The sequence below is a fragment of the Cupressus sempervirens genome, chromosome 8 (genome assembly GCF_028749045.1).
Source record: "Cupressus sempervirens isolate cs-2001-9-10 chromosome 8, ASM2874904v1, whole genome shotgun sequence".
NCBI classification, from domain to species: Eukaryota; Viridiplantae; Streptophyta; class Pinopsida; order Cupressales; family Cupressaceae; genus Cupressus; species Cupressus sempervirens.
The window spans coordinates 280,728,107-280,756,066 of record NC_143125.1 but is presented as its reverse complement, the minus strand read 5'-3'; the positions used below and the strand labels follow the sequence as shown (position 1 = coordinate 280,756,066).

General features: G+C 35.2%; 2 pseudogenes; one reads left to right on the top strand and one right to left on the bottom strand.

The window, feature by feature from the left end:
• Positions 1-76: 76 nt before the first annotated feature.
• On the bottom strand, positions 77-9,061 carry LOC149542532 (DNA replication licensing factor MCM4-like; annotated as a pseudogene).
• Positions 9,062-9,782: 721 nt separating this feature from the next.
• LOC149542531 (cullin-1-like) lies at positions 9,783-11,278 on the top strand (annotated as a pseudogene).
• Positions 11,279-27,960: the final 16,682 nt, after the last annotated feature.

The following is a 27,960-nucleotide window of genomic DNA, read 5'->3' as shown; positions in this document are numbered from 1 at the left end:
ACAACACACTAACCATAGTCTTATCAAATACTTCATTACTAATTATTATAGGGGCCATATCATCCTCAAAACTCATTTAGGTCCTCTTCACATTGTCCCCATGAATTGCAACAAACCCCTCACTCACAAGGTTTCCAATTGTATTACAAATCCGAAATTGAACAACATAACTCATAATGTATTCATTTCCCTCAAGAAAATGAAGCTGGAAATAGCTTGAAATTTACCCACAACAAAGAATTACTTACATCATTTATGCTGACTTCCTTGGATCCCTATTTGTGCATTTCCTCCATCAACTGTGATTGCATTCATTCATATTTGGTTAGGTTCCATACCAAAAATTTTCTCAACACTATTTAGGGCAGTATAAAGAATGTTACCTCAATAATACAGGTTGATGGTCCCCCTGCCTGCATCCTTTCCATGATAAGAATCCTCAGTGATGAAATAAGATTGGCTCGTCTCATTCTTTCACTAGCTGAGACTCCCATGTTTATGAGATCCATGTCAATGGTCCCTATAACCATGACACTCAAATGCATTCAGTGGCTTCCAATTAACATAGTTTTTTTAGAGCTAACTAATTTTGTGATGATAATGCATTCAATATACAACTAAAGGAACTGACAATCCTCATTGCCAAAGATGCACAATGGTTACCAGTTGAATGATTGGTGGCAGATTTTTGAAGTGCAACTTCAAGAAGCCAGAATGATTCTGCCACATCACACCTTTCAACCTATAGAATTGGAATGTAAGATATCTTTTTATTGCCTCAATCTGGCTTTAAAACATTCAGGAATGTAACCCCATTTTGTCTACATAGGATTTTCTTACGCACTCAGAGAATCTAATGCGAGCAAGGGCTTCGCTTATTCTTATTAAGCTTTCAATTTGGCATGGAGTCACTGTGATAACCTATACAATTCATTCAAAAGAACAAGTTAACATAACATGTGTGATGCCCCGCCCGGAGATCCTTGGGAACAAGGATGAAATACAAGCCAAGAATTTTTTTTTTTTACAATTATGAATGCAAATGACAACATCATATAAGGATCACAAAGATCGCAACGGAAGACTTCACCACAATCTCAGCAACCAACAAATCTTTGAATGCCACTACCAACTGACACACATGAAAAAAAGCCAACAACCACCACTAACAAGATGAGGGAACAAGAAATGACCACTCATTAGCAAAACACCAAGCTGGGATAAAATGCAAAATCCTAAAATCTAGCTAAGCCTGAAATCCTAAAGCCCTAAAAATTGGCTAAGTCTGGATTTCTGAAGCCCTGAAATTTCCTAGAATCCATAACTTATCTCCGAGAGGTTTGAAACCTATCTCAAAATATTCGTTGCATATATTAAAATATATCTTAAGTATAAGAAATTAAAATATACGATATATTTTAAACCCCAAGAGACAAATACACAAACACGAAAAATTGGATTTCAAGAGAAATCGATAGAATTCAAAATGCAACAACATAGGGTCAAAGAACGCCCAAAAGGTTATCCAAAACAACTCTCAAAAAGTTTGGATCACAAAGAAAAGTGCCCGCTGACGGCACACATAAGTTTTTTACAAAAACTGTGTGACACTTTTTACTAAGGGAGGGTGACACTTCTCCTTAAGGCATGCGACACTCTTCCAATGGTGTACGACATTTCTTAAGAAAGCATGCAATACTTTACAGGATCGTACGATACTTCTCAAGAAGGCGTGCGACACTCTTCCAGTGTCATACGACATTTCTCAAGAAGGCGTGCAATACTTTACAGTATCTACGATATAGTTTGTATGGGCATGCGATACATTTTTATGTTGCACAATGTTGACAAAATGTCTCCCATAGAAATGCGAAAACACTCCAAGAAGCATAAAGGACCAAAAAAGAGAGCAAAGAACCTCCACACCAGGGAGTACCGAATCCAAAAAGGCTCGAGGAATGAACACTCAAGTTCAAGAACAACACAGAAAGAAGAACATCTATCCATCTAAACTACAACAACAAAGAACACACTGAAATAAACATCGTAGTGAACTAAACAACCAAACTAAGTACGCGGATTCTCCCATTCGTCAATAGCATCATAAGACCATTGTGGGTCCTAAGCATCCCCGCGCATAACATCCCAAGCCACTGACCAAATCGTCGGTACTATCATAATAGGGACGTCACTACTAAAAACATGTAATAATATAAGGAAATCTAACATGCTAGTAGAAAAGCATAAGATAATCCTATAGTAGATAACATCACCTATCACATGCTAAACAGCAGTAAGCAACAGATATACTACTAAATAAAATAACATCATCTAATCATATGCTAAACATCATGATAAGGGAATGCATCAAATAAACTAACATCATCTAAACATGATATACAAGCATCCCAATGAAAGTACAAATCACAAGAAAGCATACTCCGAAACCCAAAGTATCAAGTGAAGACATCTAGCAATGGTCGCACTAGGAAAAAGATCATCTCTGTACACTGATCCCTAATAGTGGTGAAGGTAGCTACGCCTCCCAACCATGTGGCACCTGTAGGTCCACACCCACCGTGCTGATGGAGGTAATGATCCAACCACAAACACACATAAAGCACAACATCCAAGGCTAACACCCATGCCAGACAGTATGATGGCTAAACCAAGAATCTAAGACAATGCAAGGAGTAAAGGTCCTGGTCAGACACTCAAAAGGCTACTAAGTAGGGGCTGACATCATGGAGAGTCGCTTGGCATCAACAAGCCCAAGCTTGGATCACGTGTGGAAATATTGGCAATGTACTTCCCTCTCGAGGTACTCCCTTGGAACCATCACACGAAGTTTTATTATCTTAAGTTTTATTACCAGTCACACATTTTCTTTAATTATCACTTATTCAAGCTCCTCTCAGTCATACCTATGGTGTCATGATCGTCGGGCTGTGAGATAGAAGCCCCCTCCATATGCTACCCTACCCTACCCATGCTCATCCTATGACAAGTGTCTGTGGGCATGCATACTCCCATCCCAACCCCAATGATCATAACTTTCGGCAAATCCATGAAAGATCGAGCCTCGCAAGTCACCCAACAAATGTACATGCACGTACTCATGTATGGCGTACCACCATCACGAAGATCACAACACAAGGATAGGAATGAGAACACAATGCAAAGAAAATACCCAACTAAAAGCAACATAGGAAGGATGGATTCTACACGAATCCCAAAGCCAATAAAACCATACATCATAAAATCACTCAACCGGCCTCAATCTGAGAGTATGGATTCTACATGAATCCCAGTGATGCGACAAGAACAAACATCATGAACTTACTCAACCGACCTCAATCTGAGAGTATGGATTCTACGCAAATCCTAGCGTTCATGAAACAAAAGCAAAGGTCTAAAAGAAACAATAACACCAAGTATAAAATTCTTCAACCGAACACAACGTCGGGAGTACGGATGCAACATGCATCCCAATGCAACATAAAAGTGCAATAGTGGTCTGACTAATATCCAAATAGATCATCTAGGTCCACGACCCACATTATGCCAAGAAAACCTGAGAAAACAAGGTGGCACACAAAACGAGGTAAAAATTCCAAATTTTAGAAAAAATTCAAAATTAAAACCCATTTGGAATTTGGGTTCCAAAACTCTAAAAATCCAAAAATAAATGAAAACAGACATCGTATGCAAAAATGGCCAGCATAACGGCATAAAATCCCAAACCCTCATCCCAAAAAATAGAAAAATGTTCATACTTGCCCAACCGGGTAGAACTAGCATACAAAAACAGAGGGGAACACTAGTTCTCAGCCTCCAAACAAATGGCTACCAAAAACAGAAGCAGAAACGAAGTAGAAACAATAAAACAGGAAAGCCCTACCTCACAACCAAAAGGGCAAAATGGGAATCTGAACCATAAAATAAATATCTCGCAGAAGTAGCTGAAAATCTTGACAATCCAAGGTTTTCCCGAGCTGGATCCAATGAGCCCAACCTCGCGATGATCCCACACCCGTAGCTCCCACAACGAACAAAACAGTAAATCCTCATGAAGAGGATTTTGGGTTTTACTCTCCAACTTTCCAATTTGAAAGTGAGAAGTGCGGAATTAAATTCCTCTTTGGATACATATTCACTTTTTGAGTGAATAATCGATTAGGAAAAATAACTAGCCAACCTAGTTAAACCTCGAAATGACCCAAACAAAAATAGGCTATTCCTATAAATAGGAATTCATCTATGGTAAAGCTGTCAAAAATTAAAATAAATCAATTAAAAAGCTCAAAAACCCAAAACAACATAAATCTCCTTAATAACTTTCATGACAATGCGAACCTCTAAATGCACAGACACGCTTACTGGTCTAATCACATAATGCAAATGAGTTCGGATTTAATAATCACCGAAAGGTTTAATTTAAACACTTTGTTGACCATACTAGGACGACATTGGTAAAATATTAAAGGATGGATCACTAACTCCATGTGCCATTGCCAGGGATATAAATCCTGCACACTAAACAACATGATCAAGTGCCATTGCATATAATAACGTAGCTGAAGAAATAATGCGTTAAATCACCTAATTTAACCATTTATTTAATTATATTAAAATAATCTATTTACATCACTCACGTTCGCATAAAGTATAACAACGCAGGAATGAAGTAAATAACCATAGCATTAATTCTATCACATAACAAAATCAGAGGTATGTCCAAATACCAGATAACTAGCTATCATCATAAAACACATTGTCATCTCAAAATGGCATCATCGTGCAATATGATTAACTAAATAGCATAATAGTCTAAAATCCATGATACTAGAATCAAAGTGTAACATCTGACCTTCAAGTCCTCTCAAATGTAAACATAACATGAGTAAAAAATATCTCTCTAATTAGAAATATAACAAGGTAAATGTCCATAGCACATAACCAAATAATCCCACATGAACAATCTATTTCTAATCATTAATGCATTTAATAAAGATTGATTACTCTGCATTAAAAAGGCATTTAAAATACATAAGCAAACATAGTCATAAACATGACTAACCACTGCTACAGGAACCTAGTCCAATGTAGCATGGTAATGGAACATAGTGCAATCTCTGCACACATCTCAAGGTAATCATGAAACAACCTCATGATACCACATCGATCCTGGTAACCACTGGCACAAACCTCAGTGAACCAAAAATTACATCATAATCTCAAAAATCAGTCAAAAGCATAATCAAAGAAACTGATAAAGAAACATGAATCCAAACACCTCAACAGTGTAGACCACTCAAGGTCACAATCATGATTCTCAACACAACAAAAGATCAACAAGGTTGCATCCATTAGGATGACTTACAAAAGTCAAATGGGAGAGGCACTACAACATGAGAATTGCCCTGCATCTAGATGCATTCTTCAGTAGAAGTATGAGATATACTATTACTTTTTTCACATGTGTAACTTGTAAGCATACTATACAAAAATTGAATTTGAGAATATATTGAGCTAACCTTCTTGCTACTGCCAGGGAAGTTTCCCTTCCTACGCATTTCAACATAACCATGAATCAAATCTTTTGCTGCCTCATCAAATATCTTAAGATGTATATTTTGTCTTGCATAAGTGATATACGAAGTGAGAGTCAGGAGGTTGAATGCATCCAGCATTTGGTCCTAGAATCATAATGTAGTTCACATCAAAAATATCAGGTTATTGGACCCCCCATTAATTACTACATAGTATTGACCAAATTAGAACTTACCTCTGGCTCATCATAATGTAATGCAACAAGATACCTTGCAAGGTGCCTGTTTGTATGTTCATCAGCTTTATCAAGCACTAGGTAGATCAAATCAAACCTGCAAGCATGTTTTGTGATTCTTTTATACTTGAGTGACAACAAATAAATTCTCCAGCTTGAATTCTAAAACCAAACATACTCCACCTCGAAAGCAATGTTGGAGGAAGTTGGATATTGTCAATCACTAACAATCTAGGGTTGTAGCATGAACCACTAGGATTAGCACAAGCTAAAATAGATGTTCTTTGATTCAGAGATGCTATGATCCCAGCCTTTGCAATTGACACTATTTGTTGTTCCATAACCTACTTCAATGGAATGACCAGACATTGATATACAAGTCAACCAACAGCATAGATTATGAAGTCAAGAAACTAGTAAAAGCACATAATTCGAAGAGCTTGGAGAAAAATCACACCACATGTAACATGTTATGAGCATTGTCTGACATCTTGTCAAACTCGTCGATGCAACAAACACCCCTATCACTCATTACCAATGCTCCAGTTTCTAGAACCTGTTGAGTTCAAAGAAATAAGCAGTTTATATAGAATAAAGTTGTAGGTAGCAGTGGGGGAGTAGGCAGCCCAAAGAGCTCAATGATCAAAAAATTGAGTTAATAACTTACTATTTCACTAGTTTCAGGATCCTTTGATACATAAGCAGTCAAACCAACCGCAGAGCTTCCACGACCACTTGTATAAATTCCTCGAGGAGCCAACTTATGCACATACTAAAGTAGTTGAGACTTACTCATACCTAGATCCCCAACAAGCAGGATGTTGATATCACCACAAAAAGTAGCGTCTGAAGCTAGTTTTACTGTAGTTCCCTCGAAAATTTGTATAAGAAGCATAATGGTTAACATATGCTTAAAAGAACATGCAAAAAATTACCAATTAATCGAACATGAATGCAAAGAAAGATACCTGGCACAAGAGCCCTTTCTTTACATCTTCTAGCTCCCAAATACTTGGAGCTAAGGACCTAATTAGCCTCTCATAGATATCAGGCATGCGAGATAGTTCTTTCAACTTCTCAATTTAGAAATTGGTAGTCGAAATTCAATTTCAGAGCTTTCCAAATTCATGTTATATACAAAAGGTAAAAAGTATGAGTTTATACCTTAGCTTCATAATCAGCTGGTGACATATCACCCTCTTGAAAAGAGGCAAAACTATCATTATTGGTATCATGTTCCATTGGATCTTTGGCTCGCAATCTTGTCTTGTCTGCCTTTTTCAGATGAAGGCAATCAATGTAGGTCTACACCAGCAAATAATTTACAAATCAGAATTAGAAATCATAGAATACAACATTAAGGTCCTCATTTCCAACTTAAATGGACTAAGATAGGCTTGAGAGCTTTGCTTTAAATAAATATTTCACAATCCTTTGGTTTGGTCCCACTCTAACTATCATAGCTCTGAAAATCCTAGTAACCTACAAAAAAAAACCAATGTCAAGCTTCAAATGCTAACACTTGGCAATAAAAATGAGTGTAGAATTTGTATATCATGTAATGTTGGACACATCTCAATTCAATCACTAGGTTTGGTCACAATAATAAGTTTGTCATGCATCAGCAAGCTAACAGTGTGCAGGATTTCCCCCTCTGGAATGGCATCAGGCGTTTCTTGCAACCTTACAATCTGCTTATTAGCAAACCTAACCAAAAAGTAAAAGGATATAGTTGTCTTCAGAGTATTGAAAATGTAGCTTCAAATCATGCATAAACTAAAATCAACAAGTTCCTACCCGCATTTGTTATGCATCAATGTCAAAGAATTCATAGCAGCACATTCTGGCCTTGCACAACGTGTAGGTTCATCAATCTGACCTAGGCATTTGAAGCATAAAATAGGATGTGAATACAAATCCAGCAGAAACACTTTTAGATAGCAAGTACCATTATACGCAGTGAAGCAAAGATATGAGATTTTTTTTGAAAACATGAAATACATTTGACAAAATTTGGTAGAAGATTCTCATGGAATATGAGAATAAAATTTGGTGTGAAATTTCTCATATAGGGATTTTTTCACACTAAAAAAATGTGCTCTCTCATATATAGCTTTCATCAAGAAAACATCTCAATGTGAGAAGAACCTCATGTATAGTGTCCTATTAGTTCCAATTAAGGTTACAAAGAGTAGATCAATAGTGGTTATGTCACAATAAGGAGTAACATCTTATTTGCAAAATCCTGGAATCTAAAAGCTTTTGAGATCACTTTCATAAGCATGAATCTGTTTAAAGCCATAGATTCTCCGCCACAGTTTATGGAAAATAGAATTAAGAAACAAACATAACATACAATGAAGACACAAGTAACTATTATATTAAGAGTTCAATTGCAATCTAACAAATTACCTCTATCAACAGGTACTGGTGTTGGAGCATATCCACAAATAAGGCACCTAAAGAATGCTTCTTTGATTTTTGGTATTATTGAGCTGCATCAAATTATCATTCCTTTGACTAAAACCATCTTCTCAATATCTAGATTTCAAAGATAACAAAACCCCCTTATTAGATTTTTCAAATAGCATTGAACAATGAAGACGTAACTTTAAAAAGAATTGCCTACCTAATGGATTCAGATCTTGCATGTTAACTGTATCTCTAAGATTGAATATTCTTGCCTAATTGCAATGGCAATTATATGTAAGTCTGAGGCATATTTATGTGCATAAATAAACAAAATCCAAAACAACAAAGTCATTAAATGAAAACATACTAATTGACAAAACATATTTTTCCAAAAATACAATTCAGTCACATGTATGTGCTTCTCCCACAAAGGCTTGAGGTGAACAGCTACATCCATCAATACAATGTCAAAAATGGCGAGAACTTTAGGAGGATATCTGACCATCTTTCCATAAAGGTCTTCATCATATTTGAAGATGTTCATTACATCAATATTCAAAGAATCACCTTCGACTTCCATTGTCTAAATGAGAAATCAACTAAATGAAGTGAATACAAAAGCAAATGTGCTCAACCAATAATTTGAAATGAGACTAGATGGTAACCATAAGAAGCCAGCAGGGACAAATTTGAACTTGTTCGAAGAGCCTCATGTATTTTCCCTCAAGGTCTGAAGGATCATCCATAAAATTCCTCAAAAAGCGTTGAACTGCTTGATTGACATCTTGAAAACTTATGTTTGTGCCCCAAACAAGCATAGGGGGGGTTGCCATCAAGGTCACCCTCGAAAGACTGGGGCATCTAATTATAACAACCAAAAGAGGTAATTAATGTGTGTTTCAACAGAACATATTATACAAATTGAAAAGAAATGACTGACTCAATTGATAGGCAGTTCTCTATCCAAAAGGTTTCTTGGTACAAGGCAATATCTTCAAAATAGGTTTCTTTAATGTAGAAGGTACCAAAAGTTGGTACATAAGCATCTGCTATGCCGATTCCCTGAGGAGGCAGTTGCTTGGACAGTCAATGTGGACCACCCATTGAGGTTTGTAGAATAGAAGGGTTGTCTAGTATGACACATTTGACAAGACCCTGGGAATCTCCATGGTTGAACTGACCCAGAATCTGGGTGTGCAGGCTAACATACCATTAATATAGTTTTTAATGCTTCTCACTAGCAATAAAGCATGTTTTATTAGCCCATTATTTAGATGGTTCACCTTTATTACTTCAAACAATCTAATCCAATGTTTATAATAGTAGAGTTCTATTTATTAGAATATGATACATTTTCTATTTTGGTATGTCCAGGTTACATACTCCATATTCTTAATATATGGTTCAATTTCTTTTTGTACTAGTCTAGTTTTAATTACTTTAAAAAAAAAAAAGACTATTGTTTGGAATTATCAAGTATAGATTAACCCAGACTCTGCCAAAGGCCATAAAGCATGAGGAATGGAAAATTTACACATCTAGAATTCATGACGTGAAAGACAACTTTACACATCTAGAATTCATGACGTGAATGGCAATCTTCATCCATATAATGCTATTTTAAAATTTAGGACTTTGTCTTGTTATGTGTTGTGATATATAATTAATATTTGTCAAAATTGTAGGAAGAAGCTTACACAAAGACTTTTGTTTGATAAAAGTGCAAATGATGATCATGAAAGAAGCATATTGACAAAGTTGAAGCAACTATGTGGTGGTCAGTTTACTTCTAAAATGGAGGGAATGGTATGCTGCATCATACATAAATAAAAAACTCACTTTGATTCTTATCAATGAAGTTAATCTAATTGTAAATTGTGTAAAAATCTGTGTGCTTGTATGTAGGTCACAGATTTAACATTAGCAAAGGAGAACCCATGGCATGTTGACGATTATCTTAATGAAAATTCTCAAGCACATCCTGGCATAGACTTGACTGTGACAGTTTTGACAACTGGGTTTTGGCCAAGTTACAAATTATTTGATCTTAACCTGCCAACCAAAATGGTATGCCCATTTTGTATATAGGATACCTTTTAAATTTTCCAATTTTTGAAGCAGGTTAACATTTTGACCATTGTTACTTAATGCAGGTAAGATGCGTAGAGGTGTTCAAGCAGTTCTATCAGACAAAGACAAAGCATAGAAAGCTTACATGGATATAATCTCTGGGTACTTGTAATATTAATGGGAAGTTTTACCCTAAGCCTATGGAACTTGTTATTACTAGTTACCAGGTAATTTCCTTTTTGGTTGATTATTGGCTGACAGTTAGATTCCTTGATTCATATAAAATGGCATTATAGGTCATTTTATACTGATCATTATTGGGAATTTCTTCTTCTAGTTTCTGGTTAAGAATTAGTTGGGTAGGATAAGTTAAAGCAATGGTTAATTTCATTAATTTTTAATGACCATACATTGATAATTTGATTCATTTTCTATTTATGCTATCTATTTAAAGGAAAACTAAAATTGATGTGTTATAGAAACCATAAATATGCAAAGTGAATACATCACATTTATCAGTGTCAATTTCCTTGATATATCTAGAATTCACTTCTTTTTCCTTGTGTACCTTACTCTATGGTTATGATACACAGGCATCAGCATTTTTACTATTCAATGCATCTAAAAGGCTAAGTTACTCAGAAGTGAAGACTCAATTGAATTTGACTGGTGAAGATATTGTCAGATTGCTACATTCTCTTTCATGTGTGAAACATAAAATTCTCAATAAAGAACCAAATACAAAAACTGTGGCACAAACAGCTGTCTTCGAAATCAATTCAAAATTCACTAATAAGATGAGGAGAATCAAGGTATGAACTCTGATATAACAAATTGTATACTATTTTTCCTGTCTTTTTTTAACAAAAATTAATGCATGTGGAGATCACATGGGAATTGGTTTCTACCTAATTGTAGATTCCACTCCCACCAGTGGATGAGAAAAAAAAGGTGATTGAGGATGTGGATAAAGATAGACGTTATGCAATTCTAATCAATAAATTATGAGTTAGCTGAAGATCTATGCTAATATGTTTTCTCATGAATCTTTTTCTAGGGTTTTGCTACTCTAACTCCTAGACTGATTTATCTTCATTTTAAAGTACTAGCATTTACTCCTGGACTAATTTAACTTCATTTTAAAGTACTGGCTCTAAATTTGTATTGATTAGATGTCATTTTAGAGTTTAAAGTTGTAATATGGATAATATGGTGATCAATTCCAATGGTAGTCACTTGGTGTTAAAGAAATTAGGAACATCTTAGAGGAGACTTGGAATATTGTATTGGCTATGTCATTTGTGGTTCTTCTGATAAGGTGTTAAATTGTTGATAGAAGCAACAAAAGTACTTCATCCTAGACAAATAGGTGTTGAAGCTCCACTTCTTGTCCTCCAAATGACCAGATCTTTTAATATGGATAATATAGTAATCAAAGTTGATTGAATAGTATTTACCTTGCATTTAAAAAATTGGCAATATTCAAATAGGAAAATATGGAGCATCATGAAGGAGGCTTGGTCACATCTTGGATATCATTTTGAAATTTACCATACCACATTGTTTAAGAGCATCACTATGTTTGTTCATTAGTCACCCACTGTTCCTTTCTCTGTTCACTCTTTACAGGAAATGAATTTGTGAATAGAGGGACCTTTTTTTCTATGTGAATAATAACAATGATGATGTGCGAACACATAACGTTGTTCAAAATTTGCAAGTGCCTTGTTGTTGTATCAAGACTGAAGAAATTGTGACGAATTTGGGTTTGGAGCTTCAAGAGGAGGGCATTAATCAAGCTCCTCTCTAGCTCCATCTCTAGCAGATGTGCAAACTTGACTAAGTGTCAAAAAACTCAACTTGTTCAGACCTAAAAAATAATTATGTTGTTAAGGATAGTAAGGACAGTGCCATGAAGCAACAATTGTTATGAAGGTGTGAAAAGGTCACACTGGTACTGAAGCAAAATTTCAATCAAAGTATAAAAAATTAAAACTTAGCATCTACTGGATGTGTAATCCAATGCTTTTATTCTATTGAGGAATGTTGTGTCACTTTTCACCCTATTGCAAGCAGGTGCACATGAGGATGAAATGAAAAGTAAGTTCCACCCTTGAAAAATGATTATGCTGGTAAGGACAGTGAGGACAGTGCTATGGACATTTATATGCAGCCTGAAAATTGTGTTATTGAAGGTTGGTTTTGCAAGCATTTAACTTGAGGAACACAAACAAGGTTTAGAGCTTAATGTGCTTGTTTTATTAGCTCCAATGAAAATGGTTCTAATGATATTTTTGGTATTCATGTTCCCTCTTCATTAGAATGAGCTCACTTTGATGCTTGTTTATGATAACACATTACAAATGATTAAAGAAAATGACTATGTAATGAATCAAAACATGTACAGCTAAATGATATGGCAAAATATGAGTTTATTTTTTACTGCTAAGACTGAAAAGAGAGATTACAAACCTATTATCAGTCACAAATCAAATTGTAACAATTCAATCCATAGGTTTTAATGCCATATAATCAACATGTATCACATCCATATGTTAGCTAGCTATTGTAGGCTTCTGTAGACCACTTTGGGACTAGTAAATGACCACTTTAAGGTATGATATGAAGTATGACCTGCAACAAAAAGACTAATATTATCCTACACGGGTTTGATATGCAATTTCTATCCATCATATTTAGTGCCATGAATCGAATATGCACTTTTAGCCACTATATCCCTTCAGATATGGTAAGTTTGAATGACACCAAATTTTTCTTTGCTTCAAGCGACTTGGAGGGGTGACTTGGTGAGCTGACATGGTGAGCAGACTTGGTGAGCAAACTTAAAGAGTCAACTTGGTGAGGTGACTTGGTGAGCATACTTGAACAGTTGACTCGATGAGTCAACTTTAGGAATAGACCTAGCAAGCTGACATTGTTAGCAGCCTTAAAGAGGCAACTTGGTGGGGAAAATTGGCGAGCCTATGTAGAGAGCCCCACTTGGTGAGACGAGATGGTGAGTCAACTTGGTGAGATGACTTGGAGAGCTAACTTGGTGAGCAGACTTAAGTAGTCAACTTGTTGAGGCAACTCAGCGAGGTGACTTGATGAGTGAACTCAGAGTCAACTTGGTGAGCATATACGTGAACAATCTACTTGTTGACATGACTTGGTGGGGTGACTTGGCGAGCCCACATGGTGAGCATACTTGAAAAGTCAACTTTGTGAGCCAAACAAGTGAGCTGACATGGTGAGTGGGCTTAGAGAAGCAACTCAATGGGGCAACTTGGCAAGCAAACATAATGAGCCAACTTGTCGAGGCAAGGTGGTAGAACCAATGGGTGAGCCAACTTGGTGAGCTGACTTAAAGAGTTGACTCATTAAGGTCACTAGGTGGGGGTGACTTGGTGAGTTGACTTAGGGGGTGAACTTGGTGAGCAAACATAAAGAGTCAACTTGGTGAGCATACCTGAATTGTCAGCTTAGCGAGCTGACTAGGGGAGTTAGCTTGGTGAGCTAACATGGTGAGTTGACTTAAAGTGGTGAGTTGGTGGGGCAAGTGGGGGTGACTTGGTGAGCTGACTTGGAGAGTTGGCTTAGGGGGTAGACTTGGTGAGTGAACTTAGAGAGTCGACTTGGTGAGTGCACTTCAATTGTCAGCTTGGCAAGCTGACTTAGGGAGTCGGCCTGATGATCTAACATGGTGAGTTGGCTTAAAGTGGCAACTTGGTGGGGCAAGTTGGTGAGTGAATTGACTTGGTGAGCGAGCTCAATGAGTGGACCTAAAGATTGACCTTGATGAGGAACTTTGGTGGGGTGACTTGATGATCAAACTCAAAGAGTCAACTTGGCGAGCATACTTGAACAATTAACTTAGTGGGGTAAGTTGGCGAGCCAACTTAGCGAGTCCAATCAATCAAGAGGAAATAGTTGAGAGCTTAGAGTGACACAATTTTTAGATGATCATATGAAATGAAATGGGCATGCAAGTAGAAAGAAAGCAGAAAGACATTTTGTACAAATGAAGGCATGAAATGGATGGTTTGGAGCACTCAGCATAGACACTCAACATTCAGTACATATCATCATTTGAGATCAAATGGGTGTATGGGATTATATGCATAGTGAATAATAAAGGAGGGAATTGAACCCTCCCTGAGGCTCACAGTTGTTGAGGTCTAGTTCAGCAATGGGCCTTCCTGTGAAATTTCCTCTAAGGCCTTTCTAATGAGATAATGTGTTATGAGCTCTTCATCAGTAGGATGGAACATGAATCCAGGAGGCTGGATTCATGTTCCATCCCACTGATGAAGAGCTCATAACACATTATCTCATTAGAAAGGTCTTAGATAGAAATTTCACAGGAAGGGTCATTGCTGAAGTGGACCTCAATAACTATGAGCCACAAAAAAATTTTGACTAAGCATTGGTCAAAATTTTGACCAATGCCATGTAGTTTTCTACCAAGCATTGGTCAAAATTTTGACCAATGCCTTGTAGTTTACTACCAAGAATTGGTCAAAATTTCAACCAATGCACTGGTGATTTCCACCAAGCATTGGTCAAAAGTTTGACCAATGAATGGCAAAAAAATGCCCTAACAATCCCAATATTTTTCAACCACCATATTGGTCAAAAATTTGACCAACCTACTCATTGGTCAAATTTTTGACCAACAAATTTTTGACCAATACCTTGCACTTTTCGACCAAGCATTGGTCAAAATTTTGACCAATGCCCTACAGATTTCTATTAAGCATTGGTTGAAAGTTTGACCAATGAATGGCAAAAAATCTGGTCACAATTTCAACTTTTTTTGACTAACATATTGGTCAAAATTTCGACCAACCAGTAGGTTGGTCAAATTTTTGACCGAATTTTTTTTGACCAATGTGTTGGTCAAATTTGGTCAAAGTTTGGTCAAAAACTGGGTCAAAATTTTGACCAATAAATGTCAAAAAATGAGCCCAAATGTACTAGTGCTCATTCACGTCACAATCCTATAAAATGAACTTAGAATGCAAAAATACACATATGTGCCTAAAACCATCAAAATGGTTATAAAATTTAGTATGTATCCTACAAGAAGTTGTGTGTGTATGATTTATCTTGACATAAAAAGGTTTACTCATCTCAAAAAATCTTTGACTTATTTGAATTTGAGGATACATACTAACAAATTATGCAAAAAATTGTGTCTAAGTTGAGTCCAAAAAAAATTTCACATGTGGACCATGATTTCAATTACCAATCCTCCTTCTTACATCTCTTTGATTGGGTGAAACACATGTGTTATTTGTCCAAAAATCTTCAATCAATGATTCAAAGAGTCACTAATTTCTTTATCCTTTCATGGTAGTCTACTACTAAATGTCCATACCTCATTTTTTGTTGGATCTTCCACTTTCTCATGCCTTACAGTGGCTCTCCTTAGAGTACCTCTACCAATTTTCAATGTTTTTCTTATCTTTCTCATGAGTTGAGCTTTCTTCATTTGGGTACTTACTATTGTTAATCTAAGTACACATCTTGTGATATTACTATCTTTGGTGCATGATTTAGAACCCACTTTTTCATATGCACTTAGATGATTTACAATACAATTTTTATTTGAATCATCCATCATTCTTAGCCCAAGGATCTTCATGATAGGCATAAATTTCAAATTCCTCATCATCAAAAATTAATTGGCATTGACCCATCATATTTAACTCTTCAAAAAATAATATCCGCATATGATTAACTTTTTTTTATCATAATGCTTACTAATCTTGTCAGGCATTGATTTCAAAATGTTAGTATCAATATCAATCAAATATTTTAGTCTTCTAAAACAAATTCTAGAAGGTGTTATAATATCTTCCATTCCCTCAACATTTTGAATATGAACATAAGATTGAGTGATTTGTGTACCTTGAATTGAAGATGATGTGCCTTGGTAATAAGATGCAAAAGATGGAATATCACCTACTCGATATGTTGATATTGTGCCTTCAACATGACCTGATGGGGTGTGTACATCATCAGATGTAGAAATTAGTATCTCTTCAACATGAGATGATGATATGACTCCAACATTAGGAGATGGTGTAGCTTTACAATTCAATTGTCTTCTTAAGCGTAAGAGTCTCAATTGTTCTCTTTATCTCTCCAATTCTTCCTCTTTGTTTCTTTGTATTGGTGGTTTGTGTTCCTCTTTGAAAGACAATTATTCATTATTTTATTGAATCTTTCTTTGTTCACATAGTAGTTTCATTTTATCTCTTTTACTTGCCAAACATCTCTCCCTCTCTTTTGTTGTTTGAGTTTTTGGTTTCTTCCATCACATAATGATGATTTCTGTATATCGAATTATTCAAACATCTAAATTACTTACAATTTGTAAATAAAAAATCATTCAAATACATATTCAAATTACAATTATTTCAATTAATACATAATATATATTAAACAACTTTTAAAATTATAATGAATTATTCATACATTAAAATTCTTAACCATTTCCAAATAACAATTCATTCAAACATACAAATTTTAATGAATTCACTATATATTAAATAACTTGTCAAATTATAATAAGATTTGTCTTTGTAGTAACAAAGAATATTTAAAAAGGATTGCATTAGCCTTTTCTATAGAAAGAATGTTCAAAAATCCTTCAAATAGTGTATCTAATGATTGAATTTGGTGTTTTCTAGCTTCCAATATCATGAAAACTGTGTTTTTTGTCAGAACAATAGAATATACAACAAACAAAAAAGAGAATATGGGTTAATAGGGACCCAAAATTTTCTTGTAACCATTTTTTGGTGTTTTCATATAGTACATACACAATGTAAAGTGCACACATACTGTAGTGCATATGTACTATGTGAAATCTCTCTCTCTCTCTCTCTCTCTCTCTCTCTCTCTCTCTCTCTCCCTAGGAACCTAGGTGACATGATAGGTCATCTAAAAAAATAGAAGGAGGCTCATGATGGAAGGCATGAGGTGATGATCTACCTCACTTAACATGTTGGTTTATGTTTTTTTTTTTAAATAAGGATAATCCTTTTTTTTGGTCAAGGAAGCTAAGGTGCCTATATAAACCTAAGTTCACTTAGTCTTAATGATATTGATTTTTTTTATTTTAGCTAATAAAATGACTCTTGGTGTGTTTTGTGAGTCATTACATCCTATTAGGATCATAAGAGTTGCAAATGTCCAAGTAGTTAAGTCATAAGAGGTAATAGTTGAAAATTTTCTTTTTGCAACAATTATTGATGACAACTTTTGCTAAGAATTTGCAACTTGTCTTGTAACTATTCTAACCATCCAAATATTGATTGGAATAATCTATTTAAACACCCTCAAGGAAGTTAGAGGTGCGATGTGGTATACATTCAAGCAGTTATGAAAAATGAATAAATAGATTTTTTGAGCATTTATTAGTTGTATGGATTGGGAGATTGAATCTAGTTGCATGAATTGATAGATCTTTGATTCTTGGTTCCATTGCATTTGATTTCATCTTGATAGGTTAAATTTGGAGCAAGTTATAGCAATTTTTCTATACATGGGTCATCAAACCCTAAAATTGAGTGTTTCAGTGAAGATGTGGCCCTAACCTGCAATTCCATGTTTGGTTTTTTATGGACTTTTAGAATTTGAAATTTTAGGGTATGTACATTAAGATTCCTAACTGGTGGATTTTCCCATTTTAGAGGATCTAAGGGTCCTATGAACCTATCCTAGGTTGAATATTTGCATGTATTCAGTCAAGAAATTAAGGAATTTGAGGATAAGGATCAAAATGAGACCATAGAACTTGGTGAGTTATCATTTCATGGTAAAATAAGTTAGGTAAGACCTTCTTCACCAATATTCCATACCTAGGTATCCATCCTAGTTTTTCAACCAAGTTCTATGTGAAAATATCAAGTTACTATCCTAAAACTAGTAAAAGGGCTAGAAGGAGAATTAGGCCTCTCAAGAGAAATTTTGCATAGTGAAAGTTGGGGAAGCCAAATTTAGTATAAATATAATCCTTCAATAACCTTTGGAATGTTCCAAGTTTTTTTTTAATCTAAGGAATAAATTTAAGACCATTTCTTATTTTGAGCCTATTACCCATTGTTAATCCCTAGAATCAATAAGGGGAAAATTGGTTTGAAGATTTGAAGATTGTGTGGAAGTTTGTGTTTGATTAGTAAGTTGTTAGATAGAGTCATTGTGGGCTATAGGAGATTTGATAAGGGAGATTTACCTTAAAAGTATTGAAATTTTGTTCTCACTAACCTTTTGTTTTGAATATTGTGCATCTCTCTCTCTCTCTCTCTCTTTCTCTCTCTCTCTCTCTCTCTCTCTCTCTCTCTCTCTCTCTCTCTCTCTCTCTCTCTCCCCTTCCTATAGGGCACTTAGGTGACATGACAGGTCATCTAAAAAAATAGGAGGTCCATGATGTAAGACATGGGGTGATGTTCCACCTCACTTAATATATTGGTTTTTTTTTTATAATAAGGATGATCCTTTTGTTTGGTCAATGAACTTAAGGTGCCTATATAAACCTAAGTTCACTTAGTCCTAAGGATCTTGATCTTGTTTATTTTAGCTAATAAAATGAATCTTGGTTTGTTTGATGAGTCATTACATCCTATTAGGATCGTAAGAGTTGCAAATATCAAAGTATTATATTGCTATCTAGATTCAACTGTGTGATTTTTGAGTCAAACTCATTGACCCATGTTTCATGAGTAGTGATTCAACATGAATCCATATATCATGAGAATAAATGGAACACTTAGCACTCATTGGATCTAGGTGATGCTCACAGGGGTGAAGCACTGGGACTTCCTAGGAGGTCACCCATCCCAGTACTACTCTAGCCTAAGCGCACTTAACTACAAAGTTTCCTCCATGGTTAAACCCAAAGCTTGCAACTCCATTTGCAAAAACTTCACCAAGTGTTGTGCCTTATGAACCATTTATTAGAAAGCCCCTTAAGCTCACCAATTGATATGTAGGAGATAATTTCCATAGCAAGTCAAATTGTGATATTGCTATTAGGATTCAACTGTGTGATTTTTGAGTCAAACTCATTGACCCATGTTTCATGAGTAGTGATTCAACATGAATCCACCTCTCATGACAATAAATGGAACACTTAGCACTCATTGGATCTAGGTGATGCTCATAGGGGTGAAGCACCAGGACTTCCCAGGAGGTCACCCATCCCAATACTACTCCAACCTGAGTGCACTTAACTATAGAGTTTCCTCCATGGTTAAACCAAAAGCTTGCAACCCCATTTGCAAAACCTTCAACAAGTGTTGTGACTTATGAACCATTTATTATAAAGCCCCTTAAGCTCATCAATTGATAAGTAGGAGATAATTTTCATAGCAAGTCAAATTGTGATATTGCTATCAGGATTCAACTGTGTGATTTTTGAGTCAAACTCATACTTATCAATTGATGAGCTTAAGGGGATTTCTAATAAATGGTTCATAAGGCACAACACTTGCTGAAGGTTTTGTAAATGGGATTGCAGACTTTGGGTTTAACCATGGAGGAAACTCTGTAGTTAAGCGGGCTCAAGCTGGAGTAGTACTGGGATGGGTGACCTCCCGAGAAGTCCTGGTGCTTCACCCCTGTGAGCATCACCTAGATCCATTGAGTGCTAAGTGTTCCATTTATTCTCATGAGATATGGATTCATGTTGAATAACTACTCATAAAACATGGGTCAATGAGTTTGACTCAAAAATCACACAGTTGAATCCTAATAGCAATATCCCAATTTGACTTGCTGTGGAAATTATCTCCTACTTATCAATTGATGAGCTTAAGGGGCTTTCTAATAAATGGTTCATAAGGCACAACACTTGGTAAAAGTTTTGCAAATGGGGTTGCAAGCTTTGGGTTTAACCATGGAGGGAACTCTGTAATTAAGCATGCTCAGGTTGGAGTAGTACTAGGATGGGTGACCTCCCAGGAAGTCTTGGTGCTTCACCCCTATGAGCATCACCTAGATCTAATGAGTGCTAAGTGTTCCATTTATTCTCATGAGAGATGGATTCATGTTGAATCACTACTCATGAAACATGGGTTAATGAGTTTGACTCAAAAATCACACAGTTGAATCCTAATAGCAATATCACAATTTGACTTGTAGTGGAAATTATCTCCTACTTATCAATTGATGAGCTTAAGGGGCTTTCTAATAAATGGTTCATAAGCCACAACACTTGGTAAGGTTTTTAAAATGGGGTTTCAAACTTTGGGTTTAACCATGGAGGAAACTCCATAGTTAAGTGCGCTCAGGCTGGAGTAGTATTGGGATGGGTGACCTTCTAGGAAGTCCCGGTGCTTCAGCCCTATGAGCATCACCTAGATCCAATGAGTGCTAAGTGTTCCATTTATTCTAATGAGAGATGGATTCATGTTGAATCACTACTCATGAAACATGGTTCAATGAGTTTGAGTCAAAAATCACATAGTTAAATCTTGATAGCAATATCACAATTTGACTTGCTGTGGAAATTATCTCCTACTTATCAATATCAAAGTAGTTCAGTCATAGGAGGCAATAGTTGAAAATTTACTTTTTGCAACAATTGTTGGTGACAACTTTTTCTAAAAAGTTTTAAATTTCCTTGTAAATATTCTAACCATTGAAATATTGGTTGGAATGATGTATTTATATCCTAACACCCTCAAGGAAGTAATAGGTGTGATGTGGTGTACATTCAAGTAGTTTTGCATAAGGAATAAACATATTTTTTGAGCATTTATTGGCTATACAAAACTATATATATTGAGAGATTGAATCTAGTTACATGAATTTATAGGTCTCCAAGTCTTGGTTCCATTGCATTTTATTTCATCTTTATGGGTTAAGTTTGGAGCAAGCTATAGCAATTTTTCTATAAGTGGTTCAACAAATCATGAAATTGAGCATTTCAATGAAGATGTGGCCCTAATCTGCAATTCTATGGTTGTTTTTTCATGACCTTATGAAAATTTCAAGGCTAGGGTATGTACTTTAAGATTTATAAGTGGTGGATTCTTCTTAGAGGATCTAAGGGTCCTATGAACGTGCCCTAGGCTAAATTTTGCATGTATTCAGTCAAGAAATTGAGGAATTTGAGGACAAGGTTCAAAATGAGACCATAGAACTTGTTGAGTGGTCATTTAATTGTGAAATAATTTACATAAGACCTTCTTCACCAATAGTATATACCTAGTTACCCATCCTTATTCATTTCCAAGTGTTCCATGCTTAATTTGGCCAATCAAGCCTATGAGGATTGTGTAGCTTTTGGGGTGTTGGAGTAGATTGGAAAGTTGGTATTTGGGGGATTGATGTAACTTAAAAAAGGATATCTAAAACCCTAGTTTTTAAACCAATTTATGTGGGAAAATTTCAAGTTATTGTCTTAAAACCAATAAAAAGGCTACAAGGAGAATTAGGCCTCTTAAGAACTATTTTGCATAGTGAAAGTTGGGGAAGCCAAATTTTAGTAGAAATATAATCCTTGAGTGTCCTCTAGAATGTTCCAAGTGTTGGTTTGGTCCAAGGAATAGATTTAAGACAATTTCCTATTTTGAGCTCATTTCCCATTGTTGATCCCTAAAGTCACTAAGCGAAAAAGTTGTTTTGAAGGTTGGAATATTGTGTGGAAGTTTGTGATTGTTTAGTAGGTTGTTAGACAGAGTTATTTTGGGCTCTAGAAGAGTTGATAAGGGAGAGTTACATTAAAGGTATTGAAATTGTGGTCTCAGTAAACTTTTGTTGTGAATTCTCTCTCTCTCTCTCTCTCTCTCTCTCTCTCTCTCTCTCTCTCTCTCTCTCTCTCTCTCTCTCTCTCTCTCTCTCTCTCTCTCTCTCTCTCTCTCCCTCCCTCGCTCCCTCCCTCCCTCTCCCTCCCTCCCTCCCTCCCTCCCTCCCTCCCTCTCCATTTGTCCATCCCTCTCTCCCTATCCCACCCTCTCCTATATCCTACTCTCTCCCCATCCTCTACTCTCTCTCACTCTCTACCCTCTCTCCTTCCCTATCTCCCTATCCATCCTTTCTATTAAAATACATGAATTACAAAGTGTGTGCACACCATAGTTTTTTAAACAAGTTCTATGGGAAAACATCAAGTTACTATCCTAAAACCCCTAAAAAGACTACATCAAGAATTAGGCCTCTTAAGAGCAATTTTGCATAATGAAAAATGGAGATGTCAAATTTTAGTAGAAATTTAATCCTTCAATATCTTTTGGAATGTTCCAAGTGCTATTTTGGTCTAAGGAATAGATTTAAGACCATTTCCTAGTTTGAGCCCATTTCCCATTATTGATCCCAAGAATCACTAAGAGGAAAAGTTGTTTTGAAGATTTGAAGATTATGTAGATGTTTCTGATTGTTTGGTAGGTAGTTAGATAGAGTCATTGTGGGCTCTAGAAGAGTTGATAAGGGAGAGTTACCTTAAAGGTATTGAAATTTTGGTCGTAGTAAACTTTTGTTGTGAATTCTCTCTCTCTCTCTCTCTCTCTCTCTCTCTCTCTCTCTCTCTCTCTCTCTCTCTCTCTCTCTCTCCATCTCGCTCCCTTCCTCTCTCCCCTGCCTCCCTCCCTCCGTCTCCATTTGTCCATCCCTCTCTCCCTATCCCACCCTATCCTATATCCTACTCTCTCCCCATCCTCTACTCTCTCTCACTCTCTACCCTCTCTTCCTCTCTCCTTCCCTATCTCCCAATCCATCCTTTCTATTAAAATACATGAATTAAAAAGTGTGTGCACACCATAGTTTTTTAAACAATTTCAATGGGAAAACATCAAGTTACTATCCTAAAACCCCTAAAAAGACTACATGGAGAATTAGGCCTCTTAAGAGAAATTTTGCATATTGAAAAATGGGGAAGTCAAATTTTAGTAGAAATTTAATCCTTCAATATCTTTTGGAATTTTCCAGGTGTTGTTTTGGTCTAAGGAAAAGATTTAAGACCATTTCCTAGTTTGAGTCCATTTCCCATTATTGATCCCAAGAATCACTAAGAGGAAAAATTGTTTTGAATATTTGAAGATTATGTAGATGTTTCTAATTGTTTGGTAGGTAGTTAGATAGAGTCATTGTGGGCTCTAGAAGAGTTGATAAGGGAGAGTTACCTTAAAGGTATTGAAATTGTGGTCTCACTAACCTTTTGTTGTGAATGCTCTCTCTCTCTCTCTCTCTCCCCCCCCCCCAATTGTCCATCCCTCTCTCCCTATCCAACCCTCTCCTATATCCTACTCTCTCCCCATCCTCTATTCTCTCTCACTCTCTACCCTCTCTCCTTCCCTCTCTCCCTATCCATCCTTTCTATTAAAATAAATGAATTACAAAGTGTGTGCACACAATAGTGCATATAGGCTATAGTGCATGCACACTATGTAAGCTTTAAATTTAAAAATGCTTTAAATAGCACACATGTGTTATTTAAAGCTTTAGATTCTACCAAACCTAAGGCTTGGATTTGCCTTGGGGATCCAACCCAAAGATTTGGAGTCTCTAAATTGGTATGAGATGTGTTTTATAGCATGCATACAAAAAATTATTGATTTTTCTTGTGTGCCCTTCTTCAAGTTTCCTCATGGTTGAGTATCGATAAAATCAGGTTACATGATATTATAGATATTTGTGTTAGCTATATTACCATATAATTTATTTTTAATTCATACTATTTGAAGCCTTTCAACTATAATTTATTTTGAATTTATGTCCATTTTCTCTCAAAAATCAACATGTACTAATTAGGGTGTAGATTTTAACTTCATCAAATTTTGCAACAACCTAGTTTTTTAGAAACTAGACTCCATTCTACCCACTTTGAAAAAAAAGTGTTGATTTTAGATTAGTTTTCAATTATTTCTAGGGGGAGCACACATATATTTCACATTTTTGGGATGTGTCCAATTACAAAATTCATTAAAAATAATACACATTATAAAATTACTCAAAAAATTTAGGAAAAACTACACAATGTTAGGTATCTTTTGACTAGAGCGATTAAAGAATTTCAAAAAATAAAGTTAAAATTTAAGGGGGGGGCACACTTTTCACTATGTTAATTTTTTTTTGAAAAATCAATACCACTTTCTATGGCCCCCTTTTTTGATAACTTAGAACTAAACTATTATGGAAAAAAATTAGTTGTTTAGAAACTAGATTCAAAGGACTGCTACTTTTATTTTTGTCATATGTTAAAGTTTTGAGCATAACTATCTTCAAATTATTGTTGAAGTTTAGAAATTGTTGATCTTAGAAAAAAAGTGGCCACTTATACTCCCTTTTAGCACCACAACTTGGTGCACTTGCACTAGTGTTTGTACATATAGAAATAAGGTTCAAACATTGATACATATGCACAATTAAGATACCTAGCACATCAATGATGTTTTGCCAAACCTAAACTATATGCCCTCATTTATACCAGACCTAATTATTTATAGAGTGGTCTTAATAAATTGAGTTAGGATAGATCTCTTAGCAGAGTGGTCTTAATAGATCTTTGTAAATCTCCTAACAAAATCCTTACTTTTGTGTAAGCTTAATATCCTCTAACAAGGTGAGATCTAACAATCTCAATAGATTTTAATAGGGTAGACCCCTCATAGGGTAGATCATTAGATATGGTCAAAATTTGTAATCCTAATAGGTTAACTTTATTACTATAGTATGAAGATTTATGGGTTTTATCCCCACCCTAGTTTTACCTTCAAATTGAAGAGTTTTTGTGTGATCAAATCTTTATGTCATGTGATTAATTTTATTTCATGTGATTGATAGATTAGATCTATATGTTATTACAATTTGATTATATAAGTTATGCATGTATAAGAAATTAGATATAAGATGGTAAATGTGGTGAATGCAATATAGTATTATAAAAAGGTTAAAAGTGTTACAGATCTTGATCCCCCCCCCCCCCCCCCAAGTAGCTTAGGTTCTAATTAAGACTTCCAACAATTGGTATTAGAGATAAGTTCTCTTGGAAAACTTTAACAACTTGTATTTTAGATCTTGGAGATGTAGGCTTATAAATTGGACAAAGTTATTGAGAATGAGTTGATTGACATCTGACTCATATTGTAAAAACTTGAGACAACAAGATAAGAATTGAAGAAATCCCTGAAAAGGAGAAAGGAGTTGGCTATTCAGACAAAATATCGTCACTATGAAGAATTTGACACGATGAGACTATTTGACCCTATAATTCCAAGTGGAAATGATGTAGTCACTACAGATTTACAAGAGAAGAAAAATATCCTAAATGAAGAAGTCAAAGGACTAAAAGGGAACATGAGATTCAATTAGTGAGGCTATTTGAAGTGACCAAGAAAAAGAAGAAAGCTAAGGAAGACAAGGTTATTGCCAAGGATGACAAATAGACTTGAAGAAAGGGTATCTGATTTACAAAATCTCATAAACACTCAAATAGACATGATGAACCAAATCATGCTTGTAGATAATGAGTTGAATATAAAGGATGTGGAAATAGAAAATCAGAAATCATAGAAGGATTTTTTGAAGAATGAACTAAAAACTGAGAAAGAATTTGTGGAAATATTCAACAAGCCTAATGAAGAAATGAAATAATTTGAAGAGCTTATGATGTCATCTGGCATCACTATTAATTTAGGATATTCAACTACTGAGAAAGGAGAATCATCCAAGAGTGACACTAAGAAATGCAAAGTCAAAATGAAAACCAACATGTTATCATTGTGGAAAACTTGGTCATACTACAAACATATGCAAAAGAAAAAATTATATGCAAAATCTTGAACCTAAGTTTACTAGTTATTATTTTTACTACAAGAAGCAAGGACATCAAATACATGACTGTAGATCAAGAATGAAGAATGCATCTACTACACCTAGATTTGAAGGCTATTGTTGTAACTTTCAAAAGCATGGACATAGAGCATATGATTTCATATCATAAAAAAAAATCCTATTGGACCAATCAAAGACAAAACTATGCACCTAAAAATATATGTTCCAATTTTCACAAGTTTGGACATTCAAGAAAATATTGTATAACTCAAGTATTGCCAATAAAATAAAATAAACACCAAGGGAAAATGAAAAGTGGACATTGATTAAACACGAAAGAAAAAGGTAGAAGATGGAAATACTAGAACAAATAGGTTGAGATCAGAGATCACCCAATCCAATGGAGAAGGTGATCACATCATCTCAAACTAATTAAGAAAAGTGTGTATTGAACTACATATTCAAATGATATATCATATATCAATTCCTAACACAAAATGAAATAAAGTTCATATTTTGCATAAGTAAAGATGCATAAGAATGGATTTATGAAAGGACTAGTCCAAAATTGTATATATAGTGTCAAACATTAGTAAAATTGTCTAGATTGACCAAGAATTGCAATATGAATCAAGCACTTCAAAAGCTAAAATGATGTGTAGTTTGAGTTAGATGGAAAAGACTAAGATGTATAGTAAAGACCTAGTTCAAAGGAAAAATATTGACTGAGATAGCTGGCTTCCACCTACTTGAGTAAACAACATTAATGGAGACCCTAAATCAAGTAGAAGGAAGTATATATCAAAATTTGAAGATAGTATTTCATATCTTGAATAAAAAATTTGAGAGCACATAGTGATTTGAGATAAAAGGAGATTCTAAGATGATTTAAGAGAAAAATTGAGAGAAAAGCTTGATCAAGTGAAGATCTGAGAAGTGTCAAGTCATCCAGTGAGAAGAAATTTTAAAATTGTATAAAAGAAAAATGGTAGCTTCATCATGTGTAGGAAAGAGCCAAGGAACAAAGGTTAGTAACATTCAATTGGAGAGGAGTAAAAATTGTCCTCCACCTAAATTTCATGTTATTCCTAAGATCGCAATGAGAGGTGACTCAATGGGTGTGTTATCTTTGATACCACCTAAGGTTATCATGATACATGATACATGATATGTGAAGTTGCTACATGTGTAAGATTGGAGAAGCAGGTGATTATAAGATTCGAGACGTGTATGAAAAATTGTGTGATGAAGGAGTTCTAAAAGAGGAATTTAAAATTATTGAAAGTAAAAGGTTGACTTGTGACCTAGAGTTCCCAAGAAATTTTAAGATCACATGGATCAAGGTTGTACTAAGAAGGATCCATGACATGAATTTTTGGCTACACAATGGACTAGTTGATATAAATAAGAAAATAATTCACAAGGTTACTTGTTATCCTACATTAGATAATAAGAAGACTATGAGAAGTCTGATTTGTGAGGAAGTCAAAGCTAATACAGGAGTCAAGTGGAATCAATGAAGGTTGTCCATCACAAACATTTCTAATCTATTGATTGAGTTCTTAGTGAGAGTGATTGCTCACAAATTCTATCAATCAAGTAGATTGAATAGTATCTTGTGTATGGTAGTGGATCAAGCATGGAAGATAGCCATGAAAGATAATGAATATGATCTTGCTGAGCTACAAAAACTACAATTTGAAGAGAACCTGATATCCATCAAGAAGGAAAAGAACTCAATGTGTAGGTTTGGATTACTTGTTATGTGTATTTCTTTTATATTTAGAAGTATTTTCTTGGTATTGGAAACATTGTTTGGGAACAAGGAAAACTAGTGATAAGGAAGATAAATGACTACATAACTCAATTAGGAGAGAATTTTTAAAATGTCATGGATGCATATTTTG